The sequence below is a fragment of the Phocoena phocoena genome, chromosome 1, assembly GCF_963924675.1.
Source record: "Phocoena phocoena chromosome 1, mPhoPho1.1, whole genome shotgun sequence".
In the NCBI taxonomy this organism is placed as follows: Eukaryota; Metazoa; Chordata; class Mammalia; order Artiodactyla; family Phocoenidae; genus Phocoena; species Phocoena phocoena.
The window spans coordinates 177,293,224-177,319,333 of NC_089219.1; the positions used below are offsets into that span (position 1 = coordinate 177,293,224).

At 37.4% G+C, this 26,110-nt stretch overlaps 1 pseudogene; it reads left to right on the forward strand.

Annotated features, from left to right (window-relative positions):
* LOC136118665 (BCL2/adenovirus E1B 19 kDa protein-interacting protein 3-like) overlaps positions 1-26,110 on the forward strand; it is a 64,051-nt pseudogene that overhangs the window by 18,228 nt on the left and 19,713 nt on the right.

Here is a 26,110-nt window from a genome sequence, read left to right on the forward strand (position 1 = left end):
TGAAGAGCACCACCAATTACCTTGAAATATATGTGTGTGCGCACACGCATGCATACACATATACTTTACATCTCAAAGAAACACATACTCATATTGAGCATATTTGGAAAACAAACAAAATTGTGCATGTAATATCCAAAATGAAATTGCAACAAATTAGACAAAATCAACAACTTAGAAATTTTGTTTGCTGATGATAACAATTGAAATCATTAAATATGAGTGTACATTTAAATTATATATAAATTATGTAAAGGTAAAATAGAAATATATACTTATATGTTGATGTATATCCTGCTATTAAACATATTATTTGTCTTATAAATAAAATTATAAAATTAGTCAAAAACACTTAGGACCAAATGAAAATGAAAACACTACATTTCAAAAGTACAGGGTATGGACAATAAAGTAGGACTAAAAAGGAAATAAGTTTACGTATATTTAGGCAAAAACAAGACAAATTATAAGAATTATCAAAATATTTGATTTTAAAAGTTGATGAAAGATCAAGAGAGCAAACCCAAGGGAGACAGAGGGAAGAAAATAATAACTATAAGAGTAGAGGTCAGTAATATAAACAATAATAACCAGAAGAAAAGTCAATAGAAAAGACTAACAAAAATTAAAACAAAAACAATAGTGTTTTAGGGGAAAAAAGTAATTCAGCCAAATCTCTGCAGAGTGATAAAATAAATGAAAGCATGCAAATAAACTTTTGAATATAAAAGAGAAATAACTGCAAACTCAACAAAAGATTAATAGCTTAATAAAAGAACACAGTGAACAAATACACACTAATAAATCTGGAAACTTATGGAACTTAAGAGAAAACAAATAGCCTTTTATAGTCTTATATTTTCTATCTCTTCATTTACTTCAATTGACTTCGTTTACCTCATGGTGCAAAATTTTAAGATCTGCTTTAAAATCTTTATCTGATAATTTCAACATCTGGGATATCTTGCAGCTGACATCTTTTTTATTGTCTTTCTTTTGGAAAATAAATTACATTTCCCTGGTTCTTTCAAAGTTGAGTAATTCTGATTTGACCTTGTACAAACATAATATTATATATACTCTGGGTTCAGCTGTAAACTGCAAAATACCGCGGTTTTTGTTTCAGAGGGCAATCAACCCTGTTAGTCTTACACTGGAAGTTCTATGTTGCCTTTTATGTGGGTTGGAAGCAATCTCAGTTCAGTTCTCCAAGCCTTTGCTACACTGGCTTGATCTGACCCATGCACGTGTAGATCAGAGGTTAGTCCAGAATTTATGAGGGTGTTTCATACACAGAATTAGGGATTCTCCTTATCTGCTTCTCTCCCTCTACCATCATTTTTCAGCCTATAGGGGTTCTCTTTCCTGGTTCCTCTGGCCCAAGGGATGGCACGACTTTTGTCAGCATTTTACCTCTGGCAGGGCGTGGCTTCCTGACGGGGACCTATTTCTGAAACGTGACCTTGAGAAAAACTAAAAAAACATTTTTTTAACTTTCCTACACAATGCACCTGCTTTTGTTCTTGTTCTCAAGCCCTCAAGTAACTGTTTTTGTGTTTTGCAGAGTTGATCATAGTAATCAGTGAGAGGAAGGGCTGAAGCCCATCAGTGTGGTAGAGTGGGTCAGGTTTTGTATTCAGCTTTCTGGACGCTAAATAACTCAATAGTATGCTGTTCTCATTTCCACCTCCTTTAAGATCTTGAGCATATCCACTGAGTTGTCATTTTAAAACAGTGTATTTTTATTGAGAAATTACCATGTGCTAATAAGCACTGGGATGACAGGGATGAAGATGCAATCCCTGATCTCAAGAACTCTGAAAATCAAGAATGAAGACAGTTTAGTAAATAAACAAATGCAGTGTGACAAGGACACCAGTGGAGACACGCATAGGATTCTATGAGGATTCAGAAGAACGTTTAATATAGCCTAACTCTCCCCAGAGAGGCTATTTCTGTGCTGTATCTTGAAGGCTGTGTAGGAATCACGCAGGTGAAGAAGTGAGGGGTGGGGAGGAACTCCTAGGCATAGAACGAACAAACAAAAGCAAAGAATACGTTAACTAGTGTAGGGAGGTTGCTGAAAAATGTATGATTTCACAGGAATCAATATTATGTACCACAGAAAAATTGCAGGCTCTTTATGGAGAGATTGATAAAGACTGTATAAATGCTAGAGGAGAGACTTGCTCTTAGTGACACTATGGAAATGGGCAGGAAGACATGGCACAGGGAAAACTAGATGGACTAGGAAACTCTAGTGGTGAACTTGGTGGGGAAATACTCCCTGAATTGAGGCATAGAAAATGAGAATGGAAAGAAGTGAATGGAGTAGATTTGAGGGAGAGTTTGGAACTGATTAGAGAGGGTTTGGTAATGGACTTGATGCTCCAAGTATGGGAGAAGTCTCAGGATATTTCCAATTCTTGCTTGTTTTATAAGGCAAGTGGTTCTATCAAAGATCAATTTCAAAATCGTAGGTTGGATCTTGAAAGAAAGAAGCTCTGTTTGGTTTAGATCTTGTTGCAACTTGAAATGCTTATGAGTTTCTCAAGTGAAGACACCAAATGGGCACTTGGATAAATGCAACTGGAATATGGAAGATGGGTTGGGGCTGGATGTACATCTTTGGGGGTCGTGGAATTATGGATGTTAGTGGCAGAAAGGACATTGGAAATCATTTATTCGAATCATATTATTTTTCAGGGAAACCTCTTCAAATTGAGAGTTAAGTGACTTCTTCAGTTGATAATCTCAAGCAAACTGGGACTGAAATGTACATATAATGTATTTATATCCAGAGATGTTAATACTGTGCTGCCCTGTACTCTATCTATGTGGAGTGATACTGTTCTAGAAACTAAAAAGCACACATTCAGATGCCAGATATGTGAGTGACAAGGTTGATTTTATTTTGTGACATTTCAAAAGAGTAGCTTCCATTCTTGCTCACGATTTATGTTTAAATTTCTAATGATAAAGGTAATGGACAGAACAGAAAATGGGAAAACTAGTAGAAATGATGAAGGGATAGAATTTGAGTTTGACTAAACCTAATTTGAAAAATAAGTACCTGAACTAGCTAACAATCTTTAAAGGAAGTAATATGTATAAAAAGTGCCTACCAGAGAAACTCGCACAGTAATAAGCTCCCACTCAAGCAATTGTAGTTTTATTAGTTTAAAAAGATAGCCACTGAGGTTATTCCTACAGTGTCCATTAGAATGTGAAAGACTGTTCTGAAACTAATGGCCTAGAAGTGCTAAAGCACTGAGCATTCCAAGGGAGACAAGAGTTACCCAGGTGTGCAGTTATCACCTGAGGATAACTTTCTTGTTCAAAAAGTTTCTTCTTGCAAATGAAACAAAATAATATTACCATTGATGAATTCACTATTTCCTCCAAAAGCATGTACATATGTTATTAAACTTTTCTTTGACTTTCTCCTGTTAATCTGTCTCATGTCAATTTAATTTTTAGGCCAACCAGAAGAACTTAGAAAGTCAGAGGAAAATTTCTTCCTCCCTGACACCCGTAACTGCTAGAAAACCAGTTCACGGATCAAAACCAGACATATTTTCGCTATAACAGCCCAAAGGTAATGTAGAAATTTTGAAGATTAAGAGAAAAAGATACATTCTCACTTGCCGATACAACTGAATCTGTCTTCATCTCTAACCTTTAACTAATATGAATGCTGTGACTAGTCAAGAAAATCTTGATCCAGTTTATTATGTCAACTGTGAGATGAAGAGGAGTGGTTAGTTGAACTTCCTTTTATCATGATTTCTATAAATATACATTACACTTACAGTGATCAAAACCACAGATATGTGAAAACAACAATGAAGCATGAAAGTGCAGTTAAGCTACTGAAGTCGCTGTTACACACTCAGATGTCTGCCCAGTGAAGCACTGCCCTGCTGCCAGCTGGGCTAGCCTGGAATATTTCTATAATTGTGATATATGGAGGCAAGTCTGTGCCGATAAAAAAAACAAAGAGTAATAGGCCTTAACCCTGGTAATTATACCAGCCTGCAACAATTTGAGCATGAAAATATTTTCTTAAGTTCCATGAATCAGGAAGAAATTTGGATTAGATGGCCTCTTAAGGATCACTTCTACTCTAAGAATCCATCACTGAAATTTTTTCAGTGATGTGTAGAAACTCCTCTCTGGCCCTTCAGAAAATCCTCATCTGCAAAATCCTGTTAAAATCTCTTGATCTAGTTAAGCAGACATATATTTTCTCTCCAAACCTTATAAATGTGTACTCAGCAAATTACAGATTTTCTTTATATTGACTAAGAATAAGGGAACTCTAACAAACGCTCCTTGAGGGAAGTCTTTGGATATTAACTCGCTATGATCATGACTCTGATTTCTTCAGCAGCTAACACATTACACTCATATCATCAGTAGTATCACATATTAATCATAGTGCTAAATTACGAACAACAAAGACAAGCCTGCCTAATTTAAGCCAGAATGAAAAATACTGATTGAATTTTAAGTTGTTTATAGAATTTCTGGGAGAGTTGGGAGGTTAGGGCCCAAGAAAGGGAAGCTGTGCAGCCAGATCAGAGCCAAAATCATGCCCCCCAAAATCAGTCCTGGGTTGGCATGGCTGCCTGCTGCCAACACCGTGCACAACTGGCACCTGAACTTGGTGTCACTGACACTGTTGGCACCAACCTCAGGATGCTTCCCCTGTTACTGCTGGCCCTGCCACCCATGGAGATGGACATCGCTGCCTCTCCAGTCATTTCTGGAAGCAACTCTTCACTCTGTTCATTTGAATCCATTTCTTCAGATTCAAAGTCCCAGGAGATACATCTAATCAGCCACCCTTAGATTATGCACATGTGCCTCAGGTTCCAAGGTACAGGAAGGCAAATAGGTGGCTTTCCTCCTAGACACAGAAGTTAGAGACTTTCTCAGGAGTACACAGCCAAGAGAATTACAAATAATAAAAGGGCCCAATGAATAGCTTCAGAAATGAATAGAGGAATGAATAAATGAATGAAATGGTCAACTTGCACCAAAAAAATGTACTTCAAATAGACAAAGATTTATACTATAATGCAGAGATGTGAAAAGTCTATCACGAATAGTAAACTTTTTTTTTTTTTAGTAAGACGATATCCACAATGAGCACCTTACTATACAATTTAAATAAACCAAGAGCAGCAAGTAGCATGCTGAAGAGAAGGAAAGAGAAGAGAGACAAGGGTTGGAGCATTAAGAAAACTCCACTGGATCCACACCTTGTTCTATTCCATATGCTTTAGAAATTTAGATCAGACATAAATTTAAGTTGAGACATAAAACTGCAATCAACAGCTAGTTTACTGACAGAGCTAGGTTAGGTGAGGCCACTTAGAGCAGGAGTCAAATGGATCTAATGACACCCTACAGTCTCTATGTCCAGACAGAAGAGAAAGAAGAAAGAGAAGCAAATGCCCAAAGTCAAGAACACTCACCTGATTAAAACACAACTCACTTTACTTCTATAGAAAGGAGTAGGGCAAGAAGTTAAGATTACTTAAGGAAATACAGGATCAAGATAAATTCACAAATAGGATCAATATTAATCTTAAACTTTCACTATCAATCCTAAGGATTAACCACGGTGTAACCATTCCACATATGGGTTGAACTGTGTCCCCCCCAAAATTTAAAGTCCTAATCCCCCAATACCTCAGAATGTTGCTAATATTTGAAAACAGGGTCACTGCAGATGTAAACAGGTAAGATGAGGTCATACTGAAATAGGTTAGATCCCTACTTTAATATGACAAGTGTCCTTATAAAAAGGGTAAACTGGGACACAAAAGCACACAGAGACAGAATGCCATATGGAGAAGAAAGCAGAAATCTAGGTGATTCTTCTATACACCAAGGAAAGCAAAGATTGCCAGCAAACCACCAGAAGCTAGATTCTTTCTCACAGCCCTCAAAAGGAACCGACTCTGCCAACACCTCGATCTCAGGCTTGTAGCTTCCAGAAACGTGAGATAAATTTCTCCTGTTTAAGCCACTTAGTTTGTGGTACTCTTGTTATGGCAGACCTAGCAAATTCATACAGAGCTCTAGGGAGATCAGCAAAAGTCAGGAGAGTCTGTTTCCTATTCACCAAACACACTGCCAATTACAACCACTGCTGCCTTGAAGCTTCTCTTTAGTCTAAGATGTCCTTCTTTCTACTTTTCAGGATGAACCTACTTCAACGAAGTATGTATTGTACTTATTGTCTCTACTCTTGTTTCATGCCAACCTCAAAATAGAGCAATCTAACTTGTCACTCACCACTTCACTAATATTGCCTCCTTGAAGGTCATGAGTGACTCCTACTTTTAAATTCATTACATGATGTTCAGAACTCTTTTTGATTGTTTCCTCTTCCAGGTTTATTGATTTTTAAAAATGACTGGCTATTATATTTTATCATAATCAATTTTTTACATTGTTAGCTACTATGATATATTCTCCAGCAATTTCATTTAGCTTTTATGGATTTGAAGACCCACAGTTATTCTTATCTTCTCCTTCTGGGAACCTATGTGGAAATGCTCTTACAGATACTACCTCTATATTGACTACATCAGAATCTACATCTTCAACTTTGACATCTCTCACGAGTTGCAGATACGTATTTCCAAAGTTTTGGTGAACACCTCCACCTGACTGTTCATATGCATCTCATTTAAGACTAAACTGATCATCTTTACTGCTATTGACACCTGTTCCTCACAGACTTCTCCACAGATAATTTTACCAAAATCCACCCTCAAGCCTAGGGAGTCTTCCTTCTCATTCCACATCCAGCAAGCCATCAGGACTGATAGACAACTTTTCTTTACAAATAAAATTTCAAATATAACACACTTAAAACTCTTTCATTATCAAACACACAATACTTTTCAGCATATACAGCAATATTTGACACTTTCCTAAATACTCCAAGCTATAGCAAACATATTTTTCAATAGACTGACTTTGAGCAAGCTTTCTCTGTCTACCTCAAGATCAAGTGTGTGTACTTCCTGTATGTTCTCTTAATATGTATACCACTACTGACAGTACTGGAATTTTAAACTCTCTGTTTGGCTTTCTATATATTTCCTCAGTTGTGAGCTCCTCAGCAGTAAAAAGTCTTAATTCCATGGCTCAACAACCAGGACAGTGATTGTAAGGATGATAGACTACATTTGTTGAATAACTGGAGGCCACTAGAGTGTTTGGAAGCACTTGTTACTTCCAATGATATCAGATCTCTAAAGATAGAGGGGGAGGGAGGGAGGGAGGGAGGGAGGGAGGGAGGGAGGGAGAGAGAGAGAGGGAGAGAGAGAGAGAGAGAGAGAACTTTTACACCAAATGACTGAACTTGAATTACTTCCTCAAAATGTCAGAATTCTCCAAAGAGTAAAATATCACTGACACAGGTAAAAAGTGTACTGCTTTATCCTTGGGGTTTCTTTTAATATATGAAGCAGCAATAATCTGAACTGCAGCATACCTCCTTTTTAGAAGGAAGCATATTCTAGGTTTCTCTTTCTCTATCTGTGTACGTTACTGGAAACAAGGCAAGTTAAGTCCCCAAAAGGAAATCTAGGTGTTGCTTATGGTAGAGATATTATGTTGGAAAAAAAAGACAAATGGAAATTCACGACATTTCTTTCCCACCACATTCATTTAACAAATGATTCTCTTTCAACAAAGGTTTCTACAGTTTAAAAAAAAAATAATTACCAGTATAGACAAACGTACCTTGTTGTCGAAACCAAGTTCCTGGTCAGATGCACAGTGAGGCCAAACAAACCAAAATGCCAGAGTTTGGAGCAGAGAAAGATTTATTGCAAGGGCCAAGCAAGGAGAATGGGTGGCTCATGCTCAAAAGACCTGAACTCCCTGATGGTTTTCAGGGGAGAGTTTTCATGAGCAAAATTTGGAGTGAAGGCAGTAGGGTGTGTGATTTTCTTCTGATTGGTTGGTGGCGAGGTAACAGGGTGGTGTTCCAGGAATCTTGGGTTCAGCCTGAAGTTACCATCCTCCACCAGCGTGGGGGCCTTAGTTCTTGTAGAACTCAAAAATATTTTGTTATGTGTATCCCTTGAGGGAGAACCAGGACCCTGTCCCATTGCTACACTACTGTTTCTTGACTGCCTTTACTTTGTTTCTGCATTCCCTCACTCCTCTAACTAGTAACTGTTTGAATCTACCCTTTGGAACTCAAGGAAGGTCTAGCAGGTTGAAACCTTTTTCCTACAAACAAGAAATTGGGGACACAGAAGGGCTTTTGTACGCAGGAGGGCCCCATAGGGTCCTGCTCGATTTCAAAATGATGAATGCAATAAATAGATGATGAAATCCAGAATGCTGGTGAGGTGTGTATGACTTTGGAGAGGAAGCTGATATAGCCAGTGTAAAAAATTTAATTCCTCAAAATCCAATATAAAGAAATATTATCTTTTCCTATGAAATAATAAACTGTTATATGAAGTACCAATAAAAGTCACAAAGGGCAAAACATTAGATTATTGATGGTTCTAGTTCTGATTCTGGTTCCTTCTTGAACATATTTAGAAAACACAGCTGTACAAGTGAAATCGAGCAGGACCCTGTGGGCCCCTCCTGGGTACAAATCCTTTCCTGTTCCATTTCTTGCTTGTAGGAAAAAAGTTTCAGCCTCCTAGACCTTCCTGAATACCTTAGGGCAGATTCAAACAATTGCTAATCAGAGAAGTGAATAAATGCAGAAACAAAGGAGGAGCAATCAAGAAACAATAGCGCATCTATGGGTCAGGTTCCTCCTCAAAGGATATACATAACAATATTTTTGAGTTCTTCTGTAGGAACTAAGGCCCCCACCCAGGTGAAGGATGGTAACTTCAGGCTGAGCACAAGATTCCTGGAACACCACCCTGTTACCTCACCAACCAATCAGAAGAAAGTCATACACCCTGCAGCCTTCACCCCAAATTTTGCCCATAAAAACTTGTCCCTGAAAACCATCAGGAAGTTTGGGTCTTTTGAGCATGAGCCACCTGTTCTCCTTGCTTGGCCCTGCAATAAACCATTCTCTGCTGCAAACTCTGATGTTTTGGTTTGTTTGTCCTCACTGTGTGTTAGCACTCGAACTTGCATTCAGTGATATAATGCCCACTCTACTTTTAAAAACCCACCTTCCTAAAAACCTCATTGCTCTAGCTGTTCTAAAATAGTAGACCCTGTCTTTTGTATCAAAAATATCAAATGAAATATTAGAGTCTGGAGACTTATTTTGTATGTACGCACTGCTGTAGAGGAAAGAATTTTCCTCTGCCCTTGTAAGTTCTTCTGGCTGCTCTAAGAAGTAAACTGATGAGACAGATTAACATGAGAAAATCACACTAAAGTTTAATAACATGTATACATGGGAGAGAGCCAGCAAAACTGAGTAACTTACCAAAATGGCCTAAACCCTCACTTTCAAAACCATCTTTAGCTAAAGACAAAAGTGGATGTCAGGGCTAGTGGTTTGGGACTTCAAAGGAGAGAAAGGCAATTCATATGGAGCAAATGTTTGGTAAACAAATGTTTGCTGGGCCTTGTAGAGAGAGACAACCACAACCGGTCAAAGTGGACTCTGATCTCTAGGCCCTGCTGAGTTTCCCCCATCATTCTTAGCCCATATTCCTTGCAGATATCTCTGGTGTTAGCTCTATTCCAGGAACAGACCCTTTATCTAGATTCTGTTAGGCAGCTAAGGGGGAGGTTAAAAAAAAGACTTACTAAGTCTTCTGTTTCATAAAAAATAATCAGCCTAAAATAAATCTCAGACCAAAGAGACATATTTTGAGGTGGCAAATTTTGCTCCCCTACAGCACCAGGGCAGTAAAATCAGATGCTGTCAAGGAAAGTTAACAAAAATTAATAAAAATATGAAAGCATCAGTACCTCTAAAAGTGACAGCCTCTGGTCACTTCTAAAAAATAATAAAAATAAAAGCTGATCCAAAGATGCCAGATTTTATGAAATTATTTTCCAAGAGAAGCAATAAAAATATTTTTAGTCAAAAATCTTCAATATTTAAATACTGATCCATTCTTTTATAACACAGTGCAGGCAAAAACAAAACAAGTCTGCAGCTCTACCTGCAGGCAGCCAGTTTGCCACCTCTGGTTTACAAAAGTCCTTGCTACTCTCCTTGATAACAAGAGAAACAATTTGTGTTGGGTTTTTTTACATAGGGATTTTAATTCATTAAATGGCTTAGTTTTTCGTACTATACTATTTTGTAATGCTTTGTGTTCCCTCATGCATGGGTCACTTTTCTCCAACTGCTGCTTCCTTGAAGGTAGAGGTAAGGTTATATTTTTTTTTCTTTCTCAGAAATAAATGCACAGTGGGTATTCAGTACCTCCTTGTTGGTGGGATAATATAATAAGTGTCCTGAGAAGCCCAGTTCAGCTTGGCTCTTCTAAGCCCTTTGAACACATAACACAACTAGCAAAGATATTTCAGAAAATATCCTCTGGATACATGACTTAGCCTATCATTTGGCTCTTAAATCAAAAACAAAAATGGTAAACAAATACTTCTGTAGCTCTACTTCTGTGTTTCATATTAAAAAGTCTGAATTGTGTTAAATGCAGGCTTAATTCAATTTCGTTGATTTACTGAATTCCTACTAAGGGTCACAGTCTTCTAAGTGCTGCAGATGAAGCAGTTAACAAAGCAAAGTTCCTGTCTTTACGTCCAGTACATTTTTACAAGGGGTTGTGCAAATAATATGCTTACCACAAAGTCTGTTTTTACTGGTCTTTAGTCTAACCTTGGAAAATATTCAATGTTAAAGATAAAATTTTTTGATTTATGGTCTCTTCTTAGGTGAATACAAGAAGTCCTCTTACAAACTTTTAAGTAATTGTACTCAATAATTAAACGATCAAGAAAGATCCATTCTATTTTGTTTAAATGACTCAAAGGGAATTGAAAGTAATGGTCTATCCGGCAGAGTTGTGTGTAATTATTTTCCATTAATATTTGCAATAGACCAGAACTTAAGCTTGGAAATATACAGTGCTATGGGGGATATTACAGAAGAGTCTAGAAACTAAGTAGGCTTGTATAGTGTTGTACTAAGTAGCATTATATTGCTGTTGGATAAAATAACATATTGCTGTTGCCATTAGTGCAGCTAGCCTGCAGATTCAGACCTTGAGGAATAAACCCTGATGGGGTGATCACTGACTGATGTTAACATTTTGCTCTTGGCAACACATACTTGCAAACGAAACAGCATATATTTGCTGTGACCCTGGGGAAACATCAGTTTCCTAAAGATAAACTGACCAACAAATATAAAAGGCATGTAATCCCAAACTAATCAAACATAAAACAACTTAAATAACTGGCATTCAGGAAATGAGCGTAATAAAAAGGAGTGCAGAATCATGCCCTTATCTTGAATTCCTTTTACAAAAGTTGCAAAAGTTAGAAGGATGACCATTGCTTACATAAGTACTTCAGTATTTTATTCTTTTTTTTTTTTTTTTTTTTTCCCTCAAGCTGTTCCAAGGCTCCAGGCCTCCCAGGAAGCAGAAAGTTCTACTGCCATTCCTTCTGATGCTGCCCTTCCATGTTTATCTCTGGGTGAATGTGGGAGAGAAGGCCTATGCTAGAGCCAGGGCTTCTTGGCAAGCTTGATAAATGAACAGCAATTAGTAGCGTTTCCTGCAAGGCAAGACTCAAGCAGCAGTGGGTGACTTTTTGATCTCTGGTTCAGTGCCCGCTTCTTCCCCCTGCAGCTCATCCACTGGCACAATCCTCTTGCCCCTTAAAGTGCCTTCCTGCTTTCCAGATCACCAGACAACACCTTTGCAAACATGGCAGCAGTTAGTCAAACTTAATGAAACAACTTATTTTTTCTTAATATTGATAAATTACATAATGAAGTAGATGTTCTTTAGTTCATACACAGCAAGACAGTTCTTGAAAAAGAAAGTGCACAGTACAGGAAATAAATTTGTTTAGGATGACTTTGTGCTCTTTAATCTCCAAAATTACAATGAAGAATAATGCATACGTTGAGAAATTTGGTGATTAGTTCTTGTCTCTGGCATTTTGTGTTTAACAAGGTTTAATGGGGGAGACTGCATAACAGAAACCAATAGAATTAGGTCCTGTTTCTCATTCTGTATTCAGAGCAGTCAAAAGACTCAAAAGAAATATTTGGAAAAGCCCTGGAAGCCATCTATGTCAACTTCCTTAAATCTCTGAGAGAGAGGATCTTTTAGTCTTTCAATGAAAACTAACTGTTAGAGGATCATTACTGTAGTACTGCATATTGCAGTCAGCTTTACTCATCAGAAAGTTCTAGGCAAAACCTGCCCATTGGTTAGAGTTCTGCCTTTCAGAGACACAGGAGAAGCAGGTTATGGCTACAGATAAACCAAATTAACATATATTCCACTAGGGAATATTTAGTGAAATATGGAGTAAAAAGTGAATGGGAAATTAATACCTGGGGACCTTAAGTGTGGAAGTACTGTGGGAGACACTTCAGTCATGCATTAAATATTTATTAAGTTATGCACAACGCTGGGCCCTGGAAAAGTTCGTTAAAATAAACTGTGTGAACAATACAACTTCCAAATGTATATATTTGGCTGAAGTACATACAATTCTTTCAAAATTCACCCAGTTTCATAAACGGTATATGCCAATTTATATTTCTTTGTATTTTATAATTTTATGTTTGAGGTCAGTAACCCTCAACCTTCTCAAAGCCACACTTCCAGACCTACCTCCAGCATGCACCATTTGCTTCATGTGACCTGAGCTACTCATCCTTTTCCTAAATATCATTTTGGTTTTATTCAACTATGACTCTGATTCCTTCCTTCTAATAGTTTCTTTTATCCCTTGGAAAGATCTGTTGCAATCCTGCATATGTTAACTCCTTGTGAAGCTTTTCTCTGACTGTAGTCAGAGAAGAAATTTCATAGCAAATTTATAAACAAGTGATTTTCCATATTGCATCTTAAATGTATCCCCAACAAATTCCATTTCTAATTAATGCTATCTTCTTATGGGGAAATATACAAACTGGTTGTGTCTGGGCTATGCCTGGAGAAATGGGCACTTCTCAATCTAAATGTCCTCCTAAAAGAAGCTCTGAGTTCAGTAGACATACCGCTTGATAAAGGAGACTCATGAAGAAAAGGGTCAGAATATACTTCACAAAAGAGGAGGCTGGAGTGAGAACTGTGAAGGAGAAGGTTCAGAATGATAGTATGTATAAGTCTTATCTCTGGTTATGGTAATAACATAGAAATATGTCAAGAAATTTTAGGTCAGGACTCAAGACTGGAAATAGTTATAAAAACACTGGAAACTTTGTAACTTTCACATGTATATCTTTTTTAACTTTTGAAATTTTTTTAGAAGAAGCAACTTTTTAGTTAAGCAAGGTATATTTGTCAACAAGTCTGACGTCCTGACATTCAGTTCTCACTCTCCTGCCATCCTTCCATTTCATTCCTACTAATGCCCATCAGAAATGTTCTATTAATGAAGGACTGATTTAATTTGATCAATGGAAAATTCCACTCTGGTCTTAGCCCTGGTGACTGTCTCAGAACCTCCTTCAACTGGTTACTGAGGACACCTTGCTGAATATGAAAGTCTCAGTCATGGAGAAGTGCACTGGAGAAGTGCACTGGTGGCCACTGGCCTGGACTGCATCTGAGAAATCCACAACTGGCCATGTATAGAGAGGAGAAGACTAGAGGCCCGGAAACATGGATAGCCTATTTAGTAGAAGGTTGTTGAAGAGCATCTAACTTGATGCCAAAGATCACAGCTTCCCAGTATCATAAGCTGCACTTACCCAATACTGCTGTGCAACTACAACAAATGCCTTGTTAGAAAACGTAAAAAAACAAAAGACAAACAAAAAAAAACTCATCTATTTTGTTTTTAAACACAACTAAGATGACAAAAAAAAATTGTGAAAAGGAATAGCTGCAGGAGTTTTGAGGGATTTAGGGGCATATCAAGGAAAGAAAAATAGGAGCATGAGAGGCAGTTACCACACACAATGGTGACTGGGTGGCACTTGGACAGCGCTGAATGAGAGGCAAAGGTTCTCACAGCATGAGATGGTCCAGAGGCTTATGCCACCATCCAGAAGGGTATGAAGGCAAGAGAACTCCCAGGAGAGAGGGGGATCAGAGAGGAGGCTTGCAAGTCTAGGTGATGTCACTCAGCAGCATGGCTGGGAGTCTCTGGGTCAGACAGCTCCAAAAGGGCAGCTGCAGTGGCCTGGGGTCTCTATGGCCTGGGGCTATCTTATCTATTGCCAGCAGGTGGGAAGTAAGATTCTGCAGGGGGGTATACAAAGCACACAGGCCCTAACTGGCTAAAAATCTGCTTGTTTGGGCTATTTTTAAATAATTGGACGTATAAACATTTGAGTTTGGCACTAGCAGGCTTTTGAGCTAACAGGTCTCAGCTTGAAGTAAAGAAGTAAGCAACATAGGGGCCAATACACAGAGGCCATCTTTGGCGTATTTATATAACAATAGGAAAAAGGGAAGATTGCACCTCTTTTCTGGAGACCATTTTAATAGGACACAGACACAGCATGAGACTCAGGACTGTATATTCTAAGACAAGAAGGAAGAACAAACGGAGTTCAGGGGGATCTGAGAAGCTAGCTGAAGGCTTAGTGGTGGAAAGGCCTTAAAAGTTCCAGTAAAGGTCTGCAGTCTGTAGCTCCCACCAGGAGCCAATGGTTCTTTAGTGAAGAGCAAATTCCCTTATGCTTTCAAAAGCCCTTCCCCATTTCTTCTTACTTCAATATCACAGGTACAGTTCTTTTACAACAAATATAAATCAATTTCTTATCAGTTGAAAGCTCTGTAATTTCTTTTGTCTTCTTTAAGCATTTCTGCAGATGTTAACCTTTATAACCAGTGCACACTTGATGTTGTGCAAAATTATGTTTAAGTGCTACATTCTACCTAAAACAAGGACTATAATTTTTGTCCCAAATTTAGATTATAACCTTTAAAAGTATTTATTTAAAGTGTACTGTGTGTCAGTCTGTATCCAGACCTTGGGAGGAAGGCTTGAGATGAAAAGAGCCAGCTCCTGGCTTCACAGAGCTATGTTAATGGGTCAGCTAGGACTCCAGTATGTAACCAGACTGTTTTTCTACACAGCTTGAGTGGAAGGAATCGTGCAGCTCCAATCCATCCTGGGGCTGTGTTAGTTAAGCCTACAATAAGTTAGTTATTGTAGGAAATGCAGTCATCCAGCAGCAATAATTCCTTCCATTATGCATTTTGGGTGTCTTCTAGGGTTTCATGTCTGTGGAGGGAACACAGTCTGGTCCAGGTCACTTCTATATAGGTGAGCTGACTACAAGAAAGAGGAAACTTGAGTGATATTCTGCAAGGAAAGAATCTGGCAAAGTTCCCGGTTCCTAGGAAGTCCATATGTGCTAAAGCAGATTCACTCCTTATGTTAGGAAATCGTAGGGGAAAGTTATTCACTCCCCAGTGTAACCTTTCTGGGCGGATTCACATTTAATTAGGATCTCTGAATTAAAGATCTTTCACGTTTCTGTTGTTTCATGGGTACAAGGTTGAAGAGATTCAGGTTGTACAACAGGTTATCAGGGCCACTGATGCCGAAGAACTATGTCTTAAGCGTGAGGTGCCTCAGTAAGTGGGAGGGTGCTGTGCCATCTTCCTAGGCAGGCAATTGCGGCCTACACCAATGAAGTCTTAGCAAAGTGTTAGGCCTGTGGTACAGGAGTGTATTGGTTTGCTAGGGCTGCCATAAAAAAGTACCACAAAAAAAAAAAAAAAAAGTACCACAGACTGGGTGACATAAACAACAGAAATTTATTATTTCACTGTTCTGGAGGACAGAAGTCTAAGATCAAGATGTTAGTAGGGTTGGTTTCTTCTGAGGCCTCTCTCCTTGGTTTGTGGATGATCTTTCTTCTCTCTTCTGTCTTTACTTGGTCTTCTCTGTGCATGTCTGTGTCCTAAAATCTTTTTATCAAGAGTCCAGTCACGTTGGATTAGGGCTCACCCATATAACCTCATTTAACCTTATTTTCAGGTGCTGGGGATTAGGAGTTTAGCATGACTTTAGTGGGGGACACAATTCAGTCCATAACAAGAGTGGTCACTGAACACGTCAAGCTACTGATGCCACATTTGCTTAATGAGGACACTGTGGATAATTTGCCTGAATCAGGCTCAATAAAGACATCTCTTCATCTTGAACACAATCATCTATTTCAGTTTATTACTTATATACAAGCACTATATGAGAGACAAGAAAGCTTCAATAGCACAAAGTCATGGTTAGTAAGGGTGTCTGCTCCTTTTTTTTTTTTTTTTTGGTGGTACGTGGGCCTCTCACTGTTGTGGCCTCTCCCGTTGCAGAGCACAGGCTCCGGACGCGCAAGCTCAGCGGCCATGGCTCACGGGCCCAGCCACTATGCGGCATGTGGGATCTTCCCGGACCGGAGCACGAACCCGTGTCCCCTACATCGGCAGGCGGAATCTCAACCACTGCGCCGCCAGGGAAGCCCGGGTGTCTGCTCTTTACAAAACCAATAACCCTATTTTGAGTCAGAATGATCCATTCTTCTAAAATAACTGGCACTCCTTCCCCTGTAGTCAGGGATTCTATCTTCTCTAATGCCAAAGGATACAATTCTCCAAAAAATGATCTCCCATAATCGTAAGGTGATTTTCTGTGGCTGCTTATTCTGTGATAGAGTTACCGACTCTCATTAAAGGAAAGAAAATCACATACTTAATCTCTGTTGGGGCCAACCCCCTGTATGCACACAATTCATATACAGCTGAAGACAGTGGCAGGTACATTCTATGCAAAGAACGGGAGCTACAAGAGTACAAGCATAGAGAGGAGATGGCTGACAAAGAACAACAGTATTTGGTATGAAAGCAGTTTAGGGAAGGTATGTCTGGTGGCAGAAGCAGAAAGAAGGGGAAGTAAGTTACAAAGGACTTGGAACATGAAGCTGAAGAATTTCAAGTTTATTCTGAAAGTTTTTCCTCTGTTGCTGTTTTCTTTTTAAAGGAAAATTGTTTTACTTCTTTCATAAATGATCCATTATTCAGAGTATCTGCCTCTTGGGAGTTATGGAACAACAGAAGTCACAGGTACTCACTGTCATCATAATATTCTTAAAGCTTTAAGTTTATGAAAATATTTTATGTAGGTGCTCTCAATATAAGATGTATTACAATGCATATAAAATTATTCAGCAATGTAACATGTATATTAGAGGGATCTGAGTTAAATGATTACATTTTCATAAACAAGAAGAAGACACTGAAAACAGATATGTTACTTAAAATATGTCACATAATTCTTAGTTTTAAAGGTCAAGTGAAGACATAATTAACTGAGGGAAATTCTTAAATGCTTTATTAAATTTCTTTTAAATGAAAATGGTCTCAACACACCGCCTGATGAACAATAAACTCAAATTCAGACACTGAATTAAATTATGGAGGTTAATATCTATGCCTTTAAAATATTTATGGCACTACTTTATTCCTCATAAGTGAAATGCTGCTAGTTGAGTCTTTACTTCTGGATTTAACTAGAAGTTTTGTAGAGAAAGCATTCCACAACAGGCCTGAAATATCCTGGTGCTGCTTTTTTATATCCTCATCCATGGGTTCATCCTCACTTCATTTATTTCAACAGAAAGCTGCCATTTGTCTAATATTATTTCTAGGTTATCCCTCCCAGGCTTTTGACCTTTATCCTCCAACCAGAAATGTCCTTTTCATAGGTCGTCCTGCATAATACAGAAAATCTCTGTTTAGTAAAACACTCCATTCCTCATAGTTTCTTCATATGGGCAGTGAAACTTGAAAGTTTCCTATTCTGTCAACTTATCAACTTACTTCATCATCTGTCTTCTTTAATTTAATGAAAAAGTATTATACAATAAAAGAGTTGTATATAATATTAAAGAAAATTTTTTTCTGATGCTTGTTAAAATAGTAAGGAAGATTTTATTCACAACTATTGCAATGGGTGTCAGTACTATTAAAATAGAGGAGAGAGATGGGGCTCAATTCCAAATACAAGGATAAGTGGGGATTTATAACCAGTGAACAGGATAAAGAGGATAATGAAAATGGAAAACTATTAAGAGAAGATGTCAAGTGTAGGGGAATTCTTGCTAAACCAACTTAACAGGATTCTTGCTGAAGGCCAGCCAGAGTGATCAAGGGTGGGAGATGAAAAATCTGATCAGGTATCAAGGGTGATCAGGTATCAAAGGTGAAGATGATTCTCACTAAACTGACATAGGATTTTTGCTAAAACTGGGGTAGGCAGGCTGAAGAGAAAGCCCAAAGACAAGGCCTAGTTGAAAAGAGGGCTCAGAGGAGGCTGACTAAAGTTTGGTTAAGGAGAGAGTCTTTGTCAGTAACCTATAGTCAGTCTTCTTTTTTATAGGAAATATAAGTTATCTCACATTAAGCTTTTTTTTTCTCCCTAGTCCATAGGCTAATCAAAGGGATTTGTCAGTTAAATAGTCAATGCTTTCTCTGGAAACTACTCTTCAACTGTTGCAAAATAAAGTTAGGAATAATAAATGTATGATATCTTATCCAGGATTCTGGTGAAAACTTCCCAACTCAATCTCTGCATATCATCTTGTAGTGTTTGTTTCCCACTTTAAAAAATGCATTATTCTTTGCCAAAATGTGTGTAAAAGTTTTTATGACTCAAAATACTATGCTTACTCCATGTTCTTGAATTTTAATTTTTCTCCCATTTAAACGTTCTTTTTTTAACTCTTTCCAGATTCTCTGACACGTAAATATATATCTGAACTACTCAGATGTGTCTGAAATTCACTGCTGAACCATTTTTATCTTCAACTAATACTGTACACACAGTGTTAGATCTTTGTGAGGAGAGGCTTTTGGCACTAGGCACCGTAAAGAATTATGTTGACATCCCATCTTTATCTATCTCACTATTTTAAGTTCTTTCCTCATTCCCCTTTCTAAACCTGTGAATAGTACTTTAAGCATAATATATTGCCTTTTTCCCAGCAGTTTATTTTTGGAAATGCCTACTTTTGCATAATTTTAAGAAAAACAATCTTGACTTACATGACCAACAATACATTCTTTCTTCAAAGATCAGAAAAATTATTCTAAACTTCCTTCATATTTTTACTTATTTCCCCAAAGTTCAACAAATCGTCTGCCATTTTCTGGCTCTTTGTGATATACCACTGTGCTTAGTGCATCTTGACCTCTGACATTCTTGTCAACCTGCGTAGCGGTACTTTTGTAAAAATTTCCTAAATCAATGTTGAATAATGTCAGAGGCTGCCTCCCTCTCATCCTGTAAATGCCACCGTTAACATGCTTTGTATCACTGTGCTGGTCATTTCATCTTCTCATACATCACTAAAATCAGCAGGGAAATTTTTTTCCCAAAAGCCCTAAAAGTCTTTATTCATAAACAAGACCATCAGATGAAGATGCATTTTTACTCATTTAAGAGCTTGAGTTAAGCTTCAGTTCTTCTCTAATAAATGTGTTTCTTTATTCCTTGTTGCCTGACATTCACCTACATAATTCCCCCTTCAGCTATTATGACATGACCCTCCTTCACAAACATCATGAAAAGGTTGTCTTCTCTTTCATTTCCATTACTATAGTGACTATGTACTGGACCGATCATCCCAATGAAAACAACAAAAAATATTAAATAAAATTTTAAATTCTTCATATCATATGTGAGATCTAGAAGACCTAAACAGTTATAGCCAAAAACTATATGAAGACAGGAACACATTAAGCAAAGTGCTAATGTCAGCTTTTCACCTTAGGGAAATTCAGTATGTAGGAATCTACCTGCTTGCTAAGTAAGCTCTACAGAGTATCTGCTTAGTTGCTCTTGGTCAGGGCTGTCTATTTTGTTGTAATCCTGACACTGTCTGAGGATAATCACAAGCCTTTCCACTGTCCCTGCTGCTGAAACCTCATATCTGCAGCTTTCTTGTCCCAACACCAGGTTTTTCCATTCCATTAATTGCCTTGGTATTTATGAAGAATTCCCAGCTGGCTTCTCCATACCATCTAACAGAGGTACAGGAATCTGTGAAGTTGGGCCCAGTCACCTTTCTCAACAACTGCTACTCTACTAATCCCATGTCATTTGAACTTGGTACCATGCCAAACATGATAATTTTCTGAGAAGCTTGCAGGTAGAAAGAAGGAACAGAGGGAGGGAGGGAGGGAGGAAGGAAGGGAGGAAGGAAAAGCGTTAAAAATTGCTCACAATTTTTACATTTTCCCAAATCTATCTGGATCCTTCCAGCCACCCTGTACCTCAGGTTTAGATTTCAAGATGGGAATGAGAGAAACTGTGTCTCAAAATTTCTTTCTGGTTCTCTCTCTTCTGATGTTGCCCAACTTGTTCTTATCTTCATGCTCTCTCTTAAACATCCCTCAGCCCAACCCTGAGTTTCTTTCTGTCATGAGCTTCTGTGAAACGTTCCTTGCTCTCTGATTGGATGTAGCCAACCCTACAAGTCATCATTCCACTCATTTATCAAAAATATATTAAGATCTACCATCAGCCAGGACTATTTTAGACCCTAAGGACTGAAGGACTGTGTGATAAATGAGATAGACAAAATCCGTGCTCTGATATAGCTTACTTGCTAGAGGGTGAAGACAGATAATATACAATTTTAATATAATATAAATTTTAAAATATCACAGATTACTAAGTGCTCTGCACATATTTAAACCAGGGTAAAAACATATAGAGTAACAGAGTGTTAAACACATATACAGTAATTATACTGAGGAATCAGGGAAGATTTCTTATAATGGTGACATTAACCTGAGATTTTAATCATAAGGAGCTAACCAGGTAAAGATAATGAAGAGGAACAATCCAGGCAGTAAAAAAGACCAAGATGGCTGAAGTGCAATCAGTAAAGAGGAAAGTTTATTGAAATTTTGCAGCAGTCAGAACATATAAGACTGCTAAGGAAAAGTGCCTGACCTCATTCTAAGTGCAATGGGAAATCACTGGTGGGACTGACATCTTAAAATACCCATCTGGCTAGTGCCTAGAGGAGTGATTCTTTAACATTTTAGTCTCAGTATTCTTTTAAATTGCTAAAAGCTTTAAGGACCTCAAAGAGCTTTTGTTTATGTAGTGTGTACCCATTGATATTTATGGTATTAGAAATTAAAGCTAAGAAATATGATAATGTTTTAAATTAATTCACTTAAAAACAATAAACTCATTACATGTCAACAAAAATAACAGATTTTTGTTGAAAGTAACTATTTTTCAAAACATAAAAAGAATGAGAATATTGGCATTGCTTTATATTCTTGCAAATCACTTCAATGTCTGTCTGAATAAAAGAGAGCTATATCCTTTTATCTGGTTCTGCATTAACTCTATTGCAATATGCTCTTGGGTTGAAGTATCTGAAAAAATTTGGCCTCCCACAGATACATAGTTGGAAAAAGGAGGAGAATTGTTAATAATCTTTTAGATAACTCTGGATATTCTTCTATGATACTACACCAAAACTTTACAAGTGATAGTTTCTTAAAACTTAGTTGCAATGTGTAATTTGAAACTATTGCTGAGTTTCTTACACCTTGTTATTGTAAAATCTCTTGTTGAATCTCACATTTAGGAGGAAGTACTTTACCCCTACGTGATTTGGTAAAACAAACATTATTCATTAGAAAAATATTAGTTGCATGAGTTATGCATCTCTTCCTCATGTTAACAAATTTCATTAAACAATTTTTTTAAAATCACATTTCTTATTATCACCAGTGACCTCACCAGACAAGTGTTTAAGTTTTGGAAACATGTCAATCTCACAGTAGCGAATCCAGTTTTCCAAACTTCTGATTTTTCTCTCGGTAGCCCAAATTTTATCATTGGCAATAAACACTGTCAGTTTTTCTCCTTGACGTGACAATGTTGTTTCACTCATTTTAGACAATGTCCGAATATCTTCCTATGTCTGAATAACTTCAGTTTTTCTGTCTGTAAATCTTTCAAGTAAAAAATGGTGTTCCATGAATAAGAAGCTGCTAATTCACCCCACAACACAAACAACTGAACAGTGTTTTGCCTTACACAAACATCATACCTTTGTATGCAGCGGAAGTGCTTCGTGTGTACTTCCCATTTGGTCACACAAAATACTGAAAAGACATATGCTTATCAGTTGGAGGTCAATAAATTTAATATTTTTTTTCAGTTTATCAAGGACATTCATAAATTAAACTTACTTCTTTTCAACTGTGAGTGTGTGGAGGTGACAAATATAATGACTAGTAGTGGTTTTGTGTCACTGCTTCATTTGTACTAAGGCACCAGCTGTTTACCCAGCGTAACTTTTGCATCATCTATGCAAATGTTCACACAGTCAAAAAGGCAACTAACATATTAGTATTACTATAAAAGTACTTTTGACCTAAGGATTCTCTGAGTCTAACAGTCCCGGGGATCCCCTGAAGTCTGTGGACCTGACTTTAAGAACCACTGGTCTAGAGAACAACTGGGGAGGAGGGTGAAAACATAAGCAGCTGGGAAGTTTTTTGTAGTTTTGGAAGAAAAAACACATGGAGTTTACATTAAACATGCAAGTAATGAAACTATAAAGAAGTAAACAAATTCAGGATATGTTTTGGTGACAGAATCAACAGAACTTACTGTTGGATGTGTTATGAGAATGAAGGAAAGAGAAGAATCAATGATAACTCCAAGATTTTGCCCTCAGCAAACAGAGAATCTCCATTATTAAGATGAAGAAGATGGGCAGGGGCAGATTTGGAGAGAGAAGATGAAAAGCTTAACTGTGGGAGTTCCACGGACCCCCTTTCCATATCCTTGAAAACTCAGCTTTTCTTCTCTAGATCTATAAAGTCTAGTGTCTAATTTAAAACCAGAAACAGAACAAAATTTTTGTTCTAGGCATTTTCTCCTACCTCCTTCATCTTTCCTGTTTACTTCGTTTGTCATGGGGAAATAACCAGATAAATAAAACACTTCCTAACTTCATGATCCCCCACCAAAAAACCTTAATGAAGAAGGGTAACAGAGAACAGTCCTCATATCACCCTCACTTCTGGTGTCAATTGCAAGTTTGGGGTTTCCCAAGACCACCCTCACTTCCGAGACCAATTGCAAATTCAGTAGGTCCCAAGACCATGTTTACTTTTGACACCAATTACAACCTTGGGGGTCCTTAAGACCCCTTACCCCCTCTGATAACCCATTAGACTCACAGAACTCACTGAAAGCTGTTCTGTATATACTCATAGTTACAGTTTACTACAGTGCAGACATACAGATTAAAATCAACCAAGGGAAGAAACACATAGGACAGAGTCCAGGAAAGTCCAAGCATGGAGTTTCCAGTTGTCCTCTCCCGGTGGAGTCACAGACAGTGCTAACTTTTCCAGCAGTGACGTGTGATGATACACATTGCCAACCAGGGAAGTTCACCCAAGCCATGGTGTTCAGAGTCTTTACTAGGGTTTGGTCATATAGAATTGTCAACTGCTCACATTGCTGACCTCACTTCCTAGGCAACTCTGGAGTTTGAGCTGACAACAGATAACGCAAAGTTCCCACCATAAATCACATCTTTGTACTACGTGGCAAGACTCAAGATCCCCCAGTAAACACTTTTATCAGATAAGACATCCCCAGAGCTTTGACATAATCTTCCCCAATCCAAGGGCAAAGGCCAGACCTCTCACTGAGCAAGGGTAAATTCTTTACTGTACTGATCAAGGATTTTGCTCTAGGTAGTTTCTTCTATCTCTTTCATCTTTCTGTTTGGCTTAGCCTTAATGCTTAAATGGCCAAATAACTAAAATACTCCTCACCTCTCTAACCTAACACCCCACACCAAAAAAAAAAAAAAAAAAACTTAATGAGAAAGGAAAACACAGTGGGTGGTTATTTCAAAAAATTTTTTTAGATCTATGTAAAGATTTTGATATAGTACTTGACTAACATATTTTGAGAATTTTCTATGTGCTAGGTACTGCAATTTTAAGTTTCATGATCTTATTAGTATTCACGTCCTAATTTTATAGGCGTGGAAACTGAGGCTCAAAGACGTCAAACAATTTGACAAGTCAAACAGAGAGAGTATGTGGCACAGTCAAGGCACAAATCCAAGTGTGACTCTGGACAGTCTTCCCCTGACTGCTAAGCTGTACACCTCAATAAAAGGGAGGTATGTATCTGTCTTACAAGTATTACATTATAATCATTTTCAGTCCCTTCTCCTATATACCTGAATTTATTGGGAATGAAATTCATTCATCTAGGTAAAATTTACTTTTTAAAGATTTTTATTTTATCTAATTCTGGGCACTGGACTTTCTTAGCAGTGCCTTCCATATTTTATGGCAAAGTCTTCTACAATTTGCATGGCTATGAGAGCTTCCTTCTCACAAAAATACAGAGTTATACACCATTACTCCTCCTTTACGTACAGAACCTAAGGTACTCTTAATTTTTATCCTCCTTGCTTAGTATACTCTACCCACTGCACACTATACTCAATACTATATAATATATCCTCCGTAATATACCTTTGGCTATTTCCTACATCACCAACAGTTTCTCTTTCTATGTGTAAAGCATCTTTTAGGTGGTTTTCCCCATTTTCCCTTGTCGCAGTTTATATCACCGTATTTCCTTATCCAAATATATCTTTCACTGAAAGACTTTCACTGAAAGCATAAAAATAATCACAGGAGTCTTTGAAGCAATTCTATTACCTTTCCCCCCCTCCACAGTTATTTTCAATGATAATCAACTTTGAGAGACAAAACACCATGAAATACTTTTAATAGTCATGTTCTCCTCCTTTTTATTTATATAATCTCCAAAACAAATCCATCCTTTCAGTAGATCTTAAGTACTAACAGATCTCCTTATTTCCAGTGATTTCAAACACAATACGTTGTCACTGGCTCTACACTAAAGGAAATAAAAAGTTGAAAGAACTGTCTGGCAGCATGAGTACTCACAATAAATCTCCCCTCAAAAGGGCTCCAAAATTATGTGTAGGCACCTTCCCTACCTCCTGTTCAACTGCATTCTCTTCCTTGCCCTTTCCCTGTTTTATTTTTTCCTTTATCGTTTCCATTCTGTTATGCCCACCCACATTCTTTTAACCCTCTCTGTTATCTCTCCACTTAGAGGTTTCCAAATGTATCTGAGAAGACACGTTCTTGGTGTTTTTATCTGCAGCTGTAGGTATGGTTAGAGTTCAGAATGTGAGTCTCCCCATTTTGGCGGACTTGCTTCTGTTGCTGTCTGTCACTTTACATTTATTTCTTCAACCTGGTTCTGCATCACTTATAAAAGCAGCCATTATTATTCCTTACTGTAAATCCACTTCTTTGAACTAATGTAACATCTAGTTTAACTGGTTCTTCTTCCTTTTTTCTTTAAGGAAATTCTACTTACATACCTAGATAAAAATTTTAATTTTTAACTCAGTAAGTTATTATCCCATTTACAAAGGTTTAAAGAAGAAAAAGAGGTTAACTTCTCAAGGTCACTAAGCCAGAAAATGACAGACAGTTCTTGCAAATAAAGTCCCTTATTTAGGGAACCTCATTATTTGTAAGTTGCAATATAATAAATGTTATATTAACTTAATATTATATCAATATTAGTATAAAACTTATTATAATATTAATTATAACAAAGCCAATATATATTAATATATAGTACATTATATTAATATAGTATATACTAACACACTATATTAATATATCATAATAAATGTTATATGTAGTTTTAAAATATACACTTATTTAAAAATCAAATCACCAAAATATGATTTTTATAAGGATTTAACTGAGGAAAATGCTATTTTTTGCAAGATGATTTATTTCAACTCAATTATCATGATCTTTCCTTTATATAAAGATTCTAAAATTTATTTTTGCCTTGGAATTTCTTGATGAGACAAACATAGGTTTTCTCTGGTGACAAATAAAATGATGCTATG